Source organism: Mustela putorius, unplaced genomic scaffold, assembly GCF_011764305.1.
Source record: "Mustela putorius furo isolate JIRA1106 unplaced genomic scaffold, ASM1176430v1.1 tig00003858_pilon_pilon_pilon, whole genome shotgun sequence".
NCBI lineage: Eukaryota > Metazoa > Chordata > Mammalia > Carnivora > Mustelidae > Mustela > Mustela putorius.
Window position 1 is genome coordinate 18,234,256 of NW_025422010.1, and position 14,619 is coordinate 18,248,874.

General features: G+C 34.6%; 1 protein-coding gene and 1 long non-coding RNA gene across 3 annotated transcripts in view; one reads left to right on the forward strand and one right to left on the reverse strand.

Moving 5' to 3' along the window:
• Positions 1 to 14,619, forward strand: part of MIB1 (MIB E3 ubiquitin protein ligase 1) — a 136,227-nt gene that overhangs the window by 86,160 nt on the left and 35,448 nt on the right. The window lies entirely within an intron of this gene.
• On the reverse strand, positions 1,225 to 7,174 carry LOC106004854. Of its 2 annotated transcripts, none has more exons than XR_001177909.2 (3): positions 6,860 to 7,174; positions 6,153 to 6,328; positions 1,225 to 5,009 (listed from the first exon to the last, which is right to left on the reverse strand). It is a non-coding gene; the product is annotated as an uncharacterized LOC106004854 (long non-coding RNA). The 2 variants fall into 2 exon arrangements; XR_001177908.2 differs by having other exon boundaries at positions 6,203 to 6,328; positions 6,860 to 7,156.

Below are 14,619 nucleotides of genomic sequence, written 5' to 3' on the forward strand. Positions count from 1 at the left end.
CTTCACAGTCATTTCTTACATATCTCTTCTTATTTGCACAAAGGCACATACTAAATCTTACGGAATATGTGAGCAACTCATAAATTTCCCTCTGGAATGTTATGATACCTTTATTTAACGTTTTAAATTCTAAAATAAGACCTGGTAAATAAGACTACGTTGAATATATGATGATTTGATAATGCAGACCATATCTTTGTGTTTAATGTTTTTCTTTTCCTGTAAACTCTGAACATGCTGAGTGCTATGTATAAAAAATAGCTGAGAGTGTATTAAATGGTACTATACTTATAGTATGTACATTTTCATCCACTCTCAGACACGATGTGCCTTGTGATACATAAATATATTTAATGTGACTAATTGAAATGTGATTAATATGAGCAGGAAGGCCTAATAATTTGAATGAAGAGATAAAATTTATATATATACTTTCCTTTGCCTACTTTCTTTTAAGGGGTGATCTTAACTTTGAAATAGAGGAGTGGTCTGTTGAAAATTGTATGAACATGTAGCTTTTTAAACTACTATTTACCATTAGTAACCCTTCTTTAATTACTGAAATGTTTGTTTCCATGTGTTAAAGAATGTTATATTACCTATAGTTGTATTGCAGTCAGTAAGAAAAATAGAGGGATGTTGGATAACTTGTCATTTTTCCTCTTCCTTCATTTTCTCTCCACTGAGAGAGAGAGAGAGAGGCTCGTGTCTATATTTTTTTGTGAAGGACAAAGAGGATTGTGAGGAGAGTCATAGGATGTTATTATTAGAAGAGATCTTCATTTTACAACAGAGTATGGAGAAATACCTACATAGTAAAAAGCTGTGAATGCTTCCCATTTCCTTTCTTTTCAGAAGGTTAAAAACTTTTGTTTTGTGGTTGGAAGAACTAGATATTGTTGCAGTCTCTGCAGTTTCTGCAGAATTGTTCGTTTTCTTTTTTACCTTTATCTATCAATATTCAGGTAAATAGCAGTCAGAGTAAATGCTAATCCTGTGGAAAATAGTGACCCAACATTTCTAGAGTACTCTATTTAATGTTATGTTTTTCCTTAATTTAAAATATGTGCATGTCCATTCTTTGGAACCATACTGTAAGTTTTAGGTGACCTTCCCAAATATTTTCTTCTTTGGAGGAAGTGTATTTTTTTATTATGCAGTATAGGCTATATTTTATTACCATTTCTTTTCTGAAGGATTAAAAAAAACCACCAAGATGGTAAATAAGTAAAATTATTTTATTTGCAGTTCATAAGTCATCCACACATTTTTCATAAAACTTTTTCTAAACATTGTTAACCCCTGTGGTTCTCCTAAGGAGAATTAACAGTAACAAATTATTTGATTTAAACCACAGTCTGAATAACTTAAATAAGCTGAAACTAGTCGACATGTGACTGATATTCATAAATGAAAAACGTTGGCTGTCCTGTAGTAATCAATGCATAGCTACAGCTGGTTGAAGGGGACCAAATCCATTGAAGAGGCGATTTGGTTCCATTTTACCAGCTCTAGCAAAGCATTGCAGTGCTGCTAGTTTGGGATACGAAAGAGTTTAAATGCTTTTTATTTGTACAATTATGGTTATGGACTTTCAACAAATGTTAGAGATTCTCAAATCAGTACTTCAGTCATTACGTGTCAACTTTTATATTTTGAAGGCAGTTTTCCTACTATTTCCTACTTGAGTGGAGCAGAAGTCTTTACCCTTTAACATTTCGTTGATGCATTAAGGAATTACCAGTGTACAGCTTTGCATAATTCTTAAGTGTAGACAATAACCTGTTTTAAAACCAACAGCATTTAAAGGAACAAACAGACCTTGATGTATTTCGGAATACTATTTTGTATTTATCTTTGAGGCAGTGAACCAAGGAAGTATGCTAATAGGTTAGGGAAGAGTACTGGTAACCCATCTACCACTGCTCCTTTAATTAAAATTATACTTGAGGGTAACAGCAAGTTGCTGACAGGGAGGGGGTGGAGGAAAATGAGCAGCCTTAAGAAAGTACCTCTGCCCTTTGGTTTATAAATAGATCACACGTGTGTTCAGTGTATTGCTTGGACTTGTGTTGAAAGGAACTACGATACATGCCAGATTTTTTCTTTGTTTTTGCTTATGTAGTGTTACTAATCATAGGTTAGTAATTTAACCCTTTTCAAGGTCTATTTCCCTGACTGAGTTCTCCATCGTTTTGGGTACAGATTGCCTAGTTACTTCCATTATCAGCTTAATATACATGGACTTGCAGTGCATAGTTATAATCAATAAATTTGAGTATTAAAGTCTACTACATGAGTAATATTTTAAAAGTCAGTACAGTAGGTGTTTGTTATAATATGATTTGTGTTGCATTTCAGTATCAGGGAAGGGATATCTTCTGAAATGTAATTGCAAAATAAAACTTTGAGATACTATGGTTTGCCTATAAAGTAAGTGCTTTCACTTACTTTTATAAGTAACTCACTTCACCTATAAAGAAGCAGTTACTCTTTTGAACTAAACTGGAAAAAGGCTGACACTATTTCAGGCAGTATTCAAACAGTTCTCATATTAAGTATATTCTGCATCTGTTGATTGGTAAGTGTCATGCTGCTGGTGACACTCATGTAACTACAATTCTTTCCATTTATTCTAATAGAAATGAAACAGGTGTTAAATTGCCTGGACTTAAGTGCTGAAGATAGCAATAAAACTGGCTTCTATTTTTACTAGTTATATGGGAGCTGTTTAGCAGATCCAGTTGCTCAAGTGTGCTTTTGGATGGCAGTTCAGTTTCATATACTGGCCATATTGGGGCAAGGAGAGGCCATGGAAAAAAAATAGTACAGCATTTGATAATGTCAGCATCTGTTATCCCTGTCAGAGAGACAGTTGAAATGTTTGAGTTACACCAGTGTCAGCAGATGCCCAGAGTTTACTATGTACTCAGTTAAAAATGAACAGCTGATCTAAGCAATGGATGTGACATTTTAGAATGATTGAAAAGACTCAGATATGTTCAGTTAAACTTGTAAGCACTAAAACCAGTATATAATCTTATTTTTTAAAATGAATAGCAGTTGCTGTCATTTTATTTTCTGAGGATTACGTACTCTTAATATTAGAGCAATAAGACTTTAACACCAGGATGTTTTAAAATAATTATAAAAAAACTTTCATGCCTACAGAATAATGGATAAAATTGTTCTATAATTTTATAATGCTCAATAATTTTATAATGTTATAAATTATGAGTATAGTAATACACTTTGTCTAGTTTTATAGGGAACCTGTACTTTTGACATACATATTTTCAGTTATAACTGTAGTTAACCTTATAGCCATTTCTGTTCAACTTGGGACACATAAGAATTTTCATTTATCATTGTGCTTTTTATACATGTCTGAATATTCCAGTTGAAATAATACTTTTAGTAAGAAATGATTAGAATATATGAATATTAGTATTTCTTTTTTTCCAAGTCTGTTGAAGCATGAAGCAGGTACTGCTTATTAAAGTATTGAGAGCAGCTTTATTATTTATTATTTTGTTAATATATGTCTATTATACAAAATAAGTTTTGTATAAGGTACAAAAAAATATTGTGATACCTCCAACACAGGACAAATAGTGGACCCTATCATGTTTGTAAATATTGAATTGCTGTTGCACAGTACCACTGAAAGATGATTATTCTGTCTGTGTAAATTGGTTACTTGACTATAGCATTTTCATTTTATGTTCCCCTTTGGAGAAAGCAGATTCAAGGATAATATTGATAATTTATTTTAATTATTTGGCAATCTGTTACCAATGTGCCCTGTTAACCTACAATTATGGCCCAGAATTTTATCATTTTTCATGCATAAATCTTAGGTTTTAATTTATTCTACATACAGACAGCATTTAAAGCAAAGACTGGGTTAAGGACCTGATTAATTTAAGAACAACACCACCTTTTTTTTTGAGAATAGAGTGTTACTTAAAAGATAGTCTTTTCCAATTATGACTATGTAGCTTTCAGAAAAGCTTAAAACAACAAAACTTGCTTCAGAAATTCCTCTAATGTCAGTAGACTACATACTTATCAATGTATTAAGAAAATTGTTAAAATGTAATGATGTCAGTTTTTGTTATATTTTGTTATTCTTAAACCAGTTGACCCTACTAATATGATATATACTTTAATTAAGATCATATTATGAGACAGAACATAGGTCATGTTTATCCCTCTTTTGTTCTAGTAATACTGATTTCTGTATCCAAATTTTAATCATGTGAGTACTAACTTAAAAAATGTAAAGCATATTGTATTTTAAACTTAAAAGATTTAAAAGGAGTTTCATGATAATTTTAAATCTCCTTAGTTAAACTTTGTTTTCTTCACAAGGTAGAAATCTTTGCAACATTTCGTTTCCATCTAAAAGTAGTAGATACATTTTTATGGTGTTAGTATTGCCAAAGGTCATCTTTTTGATACCAGGTTAATTTACCATATGAAGGTCATTCACATAGAAAGAAGCAAGGGCTTCTTTTAGCCGCAGTGTAGTTCCCTCCTGGCAGTTTATTGCCTACCAAAAATACATACTTCTTTACATTCCATAGCATTGTATGTTCATATGGGTACATAAAGAAGTATGTACTCTGAGTAGGTTTTACTAAGTTGTTAGCTGTAAAAACATGAAATGTTTTATTTTCCCATTTGTTAGTGAAACATTCAGCTTACTGATACAAAGTCGTGGTAGATTATTTGCAGAGACTGTCAAAGACTGAACCGTAGCAGATTTACCTGAAGCATGGCATTGGTGCCATTTACGGCTCCTTGTTCTTGGTGGGCATAGATACTTCTAAACACTAACCAGTTATCTGTTGAACTTTGTCCTTGTCTGGTTGTTTTTGCAAGAGATTCATAGAATCAGTGGAGTCTTTACAGAGTATTATTTCAGAAATTGGTAAAATCAGTCTAGTGTTTCTTCATAGTCTTCAGAGAGAATTTCTTCTTATTTTGTAGTTTGCTTCTAGATCCTACAAGTAGATAGTAATGAATTCAGTGCAAATTCTTTTTACAAACTAGATGTCTTATTGAAAACTTAACCAGTTAAGCAATTAGTACTATTTCTAATATTGACTGTAAAGTTGAAAGAACAAGGAGAAAAACTAGATCTTTTTAGAGTGAGTGAACTGAATTTTTAAAGGTGATGGACTTTTTGTTACTGTTTTAAAGGTCACAGAGAAGGAACTCATGATTATTTGAAAACTTTTTCTCAATCCTTTGTCTTTATTAGTTACTTACCTGAATTTTGCATTTGGTGCCTTTTGGGGGGGGGTTGAATACACATTTGAAAATATGTATAAATATCTACTTTTGGTGAATTTGGTTCTTTTGATTCTCTAATTTTTTAAATAAAAGGATAACTACCAGAATAGTCAACTTTTCTAAAGTCTTACTGAAAAGAATTGAAAGGTGTTAGCCTGTGGCACGGGGTGTTTGAGCATAATCATTTAGCTTGAAAAGACATTATAGTTGGTGAGTTGCCTTTAACTTTTGTGGTATTAAAAGGTTAATTTAAAAGAACACCATAAGAAATTTTCACATTTGGGAAAGGAGAAAACAAAAAGGCAGGGAGAGTAGAATTTCTGCAGCCTGTGATGAAAAGTTGGTGCAGCTTCTAGAGGGCAAATCGGAATGTAGCAGTAGTGGCCCAGCGTACAGCAGTTTCAGCCGTTCAGTATTGGGATTTACCAAGCACATTCTGATTTATTTTTGTACCAACTAAAAGTTAGCATTAAGAAGTATTTTTTGATCTGCCAAGTCTCTTGCTTGGCTAAACCTTTTAATAGACAGTTAATAATTTTTAAAACGGTGCATACTTTCAAAGCAGGATATGATTTACTAAGGATGCAAAGTCATTATTTAATCTGAAACAAAGACCAAATCTTTAGTAATGTCAGTTACAGTAATGGATTTGTACATTTTTGGGATCAAGAATTATCTGCCAAGTTACTTGAACATGCCTTTTTATGCTGCATAAGCTGTCTGTTTGAACTGTGAAATTAGGCAATGCCTAGATAAATTTTAACAATAGAAGCGTGTATCGAGTCTATAATAGGTAAGCATGCAGAAAGTCATAAGCATCCTTAAAAGTGCAGGCCTTGTGATACTGTTACCTGTAAGCTTAGTGCCATGCAGCATTTGCAGGAGGAAGAGAGATAATGACCTAGAGAGCCACAGCAGCAGCAGCCATCTCCTCTTGATGGTTCCTTCATTCTATTCGCTGATTCAGCACTTCTTTTCATAAGCCGAAGGAAGCAAGGGGGCCGGATCAGTGAACATAGAACCTCACCTTTTAAGATACATTTGAAAAACAAATTAACAAACAAAAGAACCCCAATAAGCCATCTTTTCCCTCTCCCTTTCCTTCACCTTAAAAAAAAAAATACCCAAGCAACAAAATTGAATTAAAGTTGGCCATTTGATTTGGAAGGTCATATTACCAGTATTACACAGATACGAGTACCTTGTATCTGCTGTACAGAAAGTTAAGCAACGAAGGAGAGTTGATATAATGGCCAAGAAAAGGAGCCTTCGCTTATTTTCAGATGAAATGCTTCAGAAGAGGGGAGAAAGTTGCAAGAAAGTTAATTTTATAACCTAAAAAAGAAAAAGCCAAAAAACAAAACACGCCTCACTCCCCCCCAAGTAACTAAGCATTCACCCTATTTTCCTCTGCCCACCAGAATACATTAGGTTCTTCTGACTTCTCAGGAAATATTCTGTATCTTTCTTGCTGTGAAGTTGTTTTTTTGGGTTTTTTGTTTGTTTGGTTTTGGTTTTTAGTTTCCAGAATTAATTGGTAGATCTGCAGTGAAGCCACCTTGTCATATCCAGAGGTCAAGTCTGCAGGCAAGGTCAGGACTTCCACATGGTCACTACAGAGGTTAACTTATATTCTTCTCTCAGTGGCCACTGGCTAAACTGTTACAGCTTTATAGGCAGCTAAGCATTTGAAACATGCACTCCCAGGCAAACAGGCTCTCTTGTGCCTCTCTCTTCCCTGACCATATTTAGTCAACCATAGCAAAAAATAGTCTCTCAGCTGTCGATTGTCGATCCAAAAGCTGAGGAAGCCTCTATCTTGCTTTCTGCCTATTGATTGTTCATCCTGCGGTCCAAACACTGCTTTGCCATTTGTTCTGCCCTTTTTTTTTTTTTTTTAAAAGCACTGCCAAATAAAGCGGTCTCTCATGTTTCCACTTATATTTCCCAGATTTTCACTGAGCTTGCGCTGAGACTAGGAAAGCCTGATGTGGCTGTCACTATACTTAGAAGCACTGCAGAGAAAAAAAGGGAGGAGGAAAAATATTATCCTGGCTAGTTGCAAGACAGTTTTGAGACAGACCTGGAATAAGTAAAATCCCTCTGCTGCCAAAATATATTTCATAACATAACTTTTTTGTTGGTAAAAAAATATTATGGATGATGATACTTTACGTAACTAAAGGCTTGAAGAGATTTTGCAGGGTTATCTTTAGAGCTAGTTATTACTACACATACATTTTAAATTTAAGGAATACTATTTTAGTGGAAAATTTGTAGAAATGGTAAGTAAAACTTATATACTAAAGATGGAGAGAGATCAGTAAGGGAGAAAAGAGTAGTGTGTAAATGTGAAATCTACTTAAAACTTAATTCCATGTCAGTTTCAGTTAACTTTTTGTAGTGCTTAGATGAGAAACAGGGTCTAGAATGGTTTTGAATAATTGTGTACTTTTATGTTGAAACTATATTTACGTACAGAACTACTAAAATTCTTTTTTATTCCATTTTCAAATGTAAAGTATTTTTTTCCTTCTTTTAAATTTTATGAAATGTCATTTAGGCATGATTATTTCTGCTTTACCAGACACTATGAATTAGTCATTAACCTAATCTATAACATTTCTAGTTTACCAGAGACTATGAAACAGTCATTAACCTAATCTGTAATGTTGCCACATAATAGTATATGCTTCAGAGCAAAAATACTCTTGCTCTAAATTTTAGTAGCATATTCATAATATATTTTAATGTTGAAATTTATTTTTTTAACCAAGAAGAAAAGAGTATTATAACATCAAATCTAACGTAGTTGTGGATATACAGTTTTAAGATTTTAAAAACCTAAAAATGCCCAAGGGAAACTCTGTTCTTCCTAAACCATATCTATACCTTGTTCTTAATTCAGATACAGTGTTCTATAAAGTACTGATTCAATTCAGAATTAAGAAAAACTATTACCAGTTTTTAAGCTCATTTTCCTGAAAGGGAAGTTTTGTCCTTGACATTCTTTTTGTCTTTAGCGTTTAGTACCATAGCAAGTGAATTATTTTGGATGGCTATTTTAAAGCAGTGACATACAAAGTGCTTCTGTAGATATTTGACAGTTTTGAAGAGCCAGCTTTCCTAGATAGTGGAATACTTTTTACACATACTGTGAGAAGATGACACATGTCTCAGTTTAAGATAGGTTAATTTTCAGATTTCTAAATTGCCTCATTTTTTCCTAACCATTTTGTAGCAGTGAAAGGTTTTTTGTTGTTGTTATGGTTGTTATTGTTTTTGTTTTTAAAGCAAATGTGAAGTGCTGGGTACTCTTCTAAATCCTTTAAAATTTTCATAACAACGTCTTTGAGATAGAATCTGTGATTCTTCTCACATTTTATAGATGAGGAAACCAAGGCATAGAAGTTAAGTAACCTGCTCAAGTCACCGGCCATTCCCCTTGCTAATGCCAGAATTTCGACCAAGCTAGTTTGGCTTCAGATTTTGAGCTCCTTACTGCCACACCATACTCCTACTCTGGTCTGTAATAAGGAAACCAGTTAGGGAATTACCACTCTTGAGGACTTGGGAGTATACCAAAAATTTAACAGGTTGGTAATCTCCTTGTCTCCCTTACATTCAGAAAATGTTTGTTCATTTGATTGTATCTTCTTTTGTTCCATTCAACAAAACTTTGAGCTTCTTTTACTAGGCATACAAAGGTGACATAAAGATAAGTAAAATGGGGCCCTGGCTTATACATGGAAGGAGAATTAAGAACTGACGGGTCATTTAAGAGATAATTTTGGTTGTCTTTAAAGAATTCTTGAGTATTCAGCTGTACATCTTTTCTGCAGCCTGAATTGTTGCATATCTCTTTCTCATTTTGAGTTAAGTTCTATATTACCAAATTCCTACTTCATGAAATTAGGCTAGATTAATGAACCTTTTAATTGTGGTATCTGTCAAAAAAGAGTTTGGGGTGGACGGAAATAAAAACCCTCCCCCAAAATTTAAAAACCTCTAACTAATGCCTGTTCACTAGCTGTAAGTAAATGAAATAAATGAAATAATAATATTCATTTATTATTAAAGTGATTACCATGGATAGCATCTGGGTATTTATCTTTCCAGGCTTCTTGTCTGCATCCATTCAGGTGGAGGTGGGAAAAATATGTTTAGAATATCACATACTTACCTACTTTTAGTAGGCACTAAAGAACTTCTGCTTGGGATCGATCACCTTTCTTCGTAGTTTCCTTTATGAATTCTGGACTAACAGACTTTATTAGCTTTATTATTTGAAGGATTGTTCATTAACTTAGCAAGCATTTAGTGAACACCTAATGTGTGCTGTAGTGCTATTCTAATGTTTTTTTACATTAATATGTAGGACTCCACAGTTTAGCCATTTGGGTTTGTTTAGAAAAACGTTGCCTGTCTCTGAAGAAAAATTATAAAGCATGGCAGGCCCTAAAAATGGACCTAGTGCTGTTTGATTGCTACATACCAATGTAGACAGCTGCTTGTCCCTCTACTTCTTAGAACTCATTTGTTCATCATTCAGCAAACGTTTTGAGTATTACCATGTGCCAGGGATTATACTAGGCACCACTGTTAGTTGTTCCGGAACTTAATGCTTCTTTGGCACTCTTCACAAATGCCTGCTTAACTGGTAGTAAGATCTTATCTTTCAACCATCCCTGTCCTTATTAACCTCTTGGAAAACAACCAGACTGAGAATGAAAGAAGAGTATTTGGGCATTAGGGAAAATACCTCCAAATCTCATATACTGTGCTCCATAGGTGAGAGCCTGTTGATGCAATGAAATTATTAATATGCTCAGCTGGTAACACCCTAGTCCCAGCAAACCTGTGGGCCTGGGTGCTTGCAGCAGAAGTCTCCTCTTCGGGAACACCAGCGCTGCAGGGGACAGCTGGCATGCCTGGTTGGATTGTGGGCTCCTCAGATTGCCCACCCCACGTAAGTGGGACTAATTAACGGACTGGATTGGTTCTGAAGTGAAAAGTTGCTCTCTGAAAATCTGAGTTTTACGCTTTAGTATTAGGATTTGGTGGACTTTATAGAATGTGGTCTAGAAGGGACTGGGATCATATTTGTCACTTCAGACAGTATCCTGGAATTACCATCTTTCTTTTGCTCTGATACTTCAGTTACATATTTTGTACTGAAAGGAAAAAGCAAAAAGATAAAATGTACTGAGAGGGTAGAAAGACAGTGGACTTTCAGGAATACACACCTATTTCTGTGTAAGTGCTTTACTAGCTTTGTGAGCCATTGGCCCTTCTTTCTGAGAGACTTCAGCTTTCTCTAGCTTTTTCACTTAGGAAATGCACAGGCCCATAAGAACAAGTTACTGATGGCTCCGTCTCCGTGGATAGCTTATGCCCGGAGAAGGAATTGCTCTTCTCTCCCTTTCTTTCTTTTGAGTTGTTGGCAGCATAAAATGGGAAGGTACTACCATAGAATTGGAAGGAGTGTAAGGTAGTGGGAAACATGGTTTCATATGAATCATCTTCTCAAGGATATCTATTCAATAATGTGACCAAAAAAAAAAAAAAAAAAAAACCCAAACATTTGGTGAAAGCATGAGCCACACCTTATAATGTAAAACTTGCCGTCATATTTATAGATCTTGGCTAGAAGAACTAAAGTAGCAAATATAAAAGATTTTCACATAGTAAGCCTAAATATTATTTTAGTGTTTTGACTTAAAATTTTAAAATCTAATATATATGCAAAGCTAGGTCAAATACTACTACAAAGCTGGGGCGCCTGGGTGGTTCAGTGGGTTAAAGCCTCTGCCTTCGGCTCAGGTCCTGGGATTGAGCCCTATATTGGGCTCTCTGCTTGCCGGGGAGCCTGCTTCCCCCTCTCTTTCTGCTTGCCTCTCTGCCTACTTGTGATCTCTGTCAAATAAATAAAAATCTTAAAAAAAAAATACTACTACAAAGCTTATAATGAAAGAACTGTGTTCTGCTTTATCCCTCCCTCCCTACACCCCCTCCCCAATAACTTCCAGCTTATCCTGCAGTTTTCCAGATTTATCGATTGTAGATATATACTGATTTCATGTCATGAGAAATGAAGGTTTAAAACTATTGACATCATCTAATACCACTATTTCTTTCAATATAATCTGTCACAGATTTTGCTTAAATCACTGTTTACATTATTACCTTATAACTACATTTTGTTTTTAATAAAACTTTTTTCCTCACCTGATTTAATACTTAAATCTTCTAAACTCACCAGAAGAATCATAAAACCCTTATAAATTCCATTTCTCACATAGTCACATATGTAGAGTACTAGATAATGTTTGGCATTGGCATCATGATTATGCCAAATCCAAACATTCAGTAGTACAGGGTGGTACCAGTACTTTTCCCCATTAAGAATCTGGAGGAAAAATTACATAATATCTAGCATCTTTCTCTTTCTCTTTTTTAAGATTTTATTTTTAAGTAATCTCTGTACCCAATGTGGGGTTAGAACTCAACCATGAAATTAATTGACAGACCTGTACCTCTGGGGCAAATAATACATTATATGTTAATAAAAATTAAAAAAAAAAAGAGTCACATGTTCTATCAACTGAGGCAGCCAGGTACCCCTATATCTAGTATCTTATTTTACTCCAGCAAAGGAGGAAGACTAGAATTCTTGTAATTACTGTGAGCGAACTAAAGCAGGAAACCCGAGCTTTGTATGAGATTTAGGGGTTTGTAGACTCTCTCAAAATTGTAGGGCAGTGTAATATAAAGTGCATTTTCTCTGAGGAGGGTGCTGTAGAGTGAGTCTGTAGTTTTCCATAGGTTTCCACAGAATTCTATCTCCCATAAGCAGTGATTATAACTTCAGTAACAGCCACTGAAAACTGCCTTTTAGCTGTAATTCTCAATATACTTTGGGTTTTAAACTTGTTTTAAAATCTGATTAAAAGCAATTTTAGAGGTTCTTGGATCCTCCACAGCCTGTTCTGAGATATCTTGGGCTTCCTACATGGGATTCATAGACCCCTACCATTAAAAAAATACAGCCTGGGCATTTTAGGCATTTTCTCATTATTTCAGAGACTTACATTTTCATTTATACACTCTTATTCAGGCATCTTCAGCCTGTTTCTCCATGTTTGTAACATTTCTCTGTTTCAGATTTTTATCTTCCATAAATATAAACCTTAGGAAAAACTATCCCAATATGTATCTTACTATCATTTCTTGCCTTTTAATACTCTGTTGGCATAATTTTGAAAGCATTTCTGTTTTTAAATCCTCTGTTAGGAGTGGGAAAAGCTCTAATGTCTAATATATGTATATGAATGCAGTCCATGCCAAGTCTAACACTCTTTATAGGAGCAGTCATTTTCTCAGTCTTAAACAAAATAGTAGATAAATATATTAAGGGAGGATTTTTCCAAATTTTATGAGTTTTCTACATAAAATCTTTCTATTAAGAAAAGTTACTGGTATATGATAAGAAAAGTTACATCTAATTTTATTTTTCTTTTTTGGGAGTGAGCTAGGTTTTTCTTTAAGATACATCATTTCTTTTTAAAAAATTCCTTTTTATTTGAGTGTAGTTGACACACAGTGTTATATTAGTTTTGGGTGTACACATAGTGATTGAAAATCTCTGTATGTTATGCCATGCTCACCACAAGTGTAGCTACCAACTGTCCCCATACAGTGCTATTAAATATCATTGACTTTCTTCTCTATGCTATCTGTACTTTTCATCCCCTTGACTTATTCTTCCCATAACTGGAAGCCCTTATCTCCTACTTCTGGCAACCATCAGTTTATTTTCTGTATTTATAAGTTCATTCTGCTGTTTGTTTATTCATTTGTTTTTTAGATTCCACATGTAAATTAAATCATACAGGATTCTCTGTCTGACTTGTTTCACTTAGCATAGTATCCTCTAGGTCCATCCCTGTTGTTACAAATGGCAAGATCTCATCCTTTTTATATCCAAGTAATATTCCATTATATATACACACACCACATCTTCTTTATCCATTTCATCTATCAGTGGACACTTAGATTGCTTCCATATCTTGGCTATTGTAAATAATGCAGTAAACAGGGCTGCACATATGCTTTTAAATGAGTGTTTTGTTTTCTTTGGGTAAATACCTGGTATTTTTTTTTTTTTTACAATTTATTATTTTTTAATTAATTTTTTATTTTTTATAAACATATATTTTTATCCCCAGGGTTACAGGTCTGTGAATCACCAGGTTTACATACTTCACAGCACTCACCCAAGCACATACCCTCCCCAATGTCCATAATCCCACCCCCTTCTCCCAAACCCCCTCCCCCCAGCAACCCTCAGTTTGTTTTGTGAGATTAAGAGTCACTTATGGTTTGTCTCCCTCCCAATCCCATCTTGTTTCATTTATTCTTCTCCTACCCACTTAAGCCCCCATGTTGCATCACCACTTTACAATTGCATCCAAAACCATAAGATACCTAGGAATAAACCTAACCAAAGAGACACAGAATCTATACTCAGAAAACTATAAAGTACTCATGAAAGAAATTGAGGAAGACACAAAGAAATGGAAAAATGTTCCATGCCTCCTGGATTGGAAGAATAAATATTGTGAAAATGTCTATGCTACCTAAAGCAATCTACACATTTAATGCAATTCCTATCAAAGTACCATCCATCTTTTTCAAAGAAATGGAACAAATAATGCTAAAATTTATATGGAACCAGAAAAGACCTCGAATAGCCAAAGGGATATTGAAAAAGAAAACCAACGTTGGTGGCATCACAATTCCGGACTTCAAGCTCTATTACAAAGCTGTCATCATCAAGACAGCATGGTACTGGCACAAAAACAGACACATAGATCAATGGAACAGAATAGAGAGCCCAGAAATAGACCCTCAACTCTACAGTCAACTAATCTTCGACAAAGCAGGAAAGAATGTCCAATGGAAAAAAGACAGCCTCTTCAATAAATGGTGCTGGGAAAATTGGACAGCCACATGCAGAAAAATGAAATTGGACCATTTCCTTACACCACACACAAAAATAGACTCAAAATGGATGAAGGACCTCAATGTGCGAAAGGAATCCATCAAAATCCTTGAGGAGAACACAGGCAGCAACCTCTTCGACCTCTGCCGCAGCAACATCTTCCTAGGAACAACGCCAAAGGCAAGGGAAGCAAGGGAAAAAATGAACTATTGGGATTTCATCAAGATCAAAAGCTTTTGCACAGCAAAGGAAACAGTTAACAAAATCGAAAGACAACTGACAGAATGGGAGAAGATATTTGCAAACGACATATC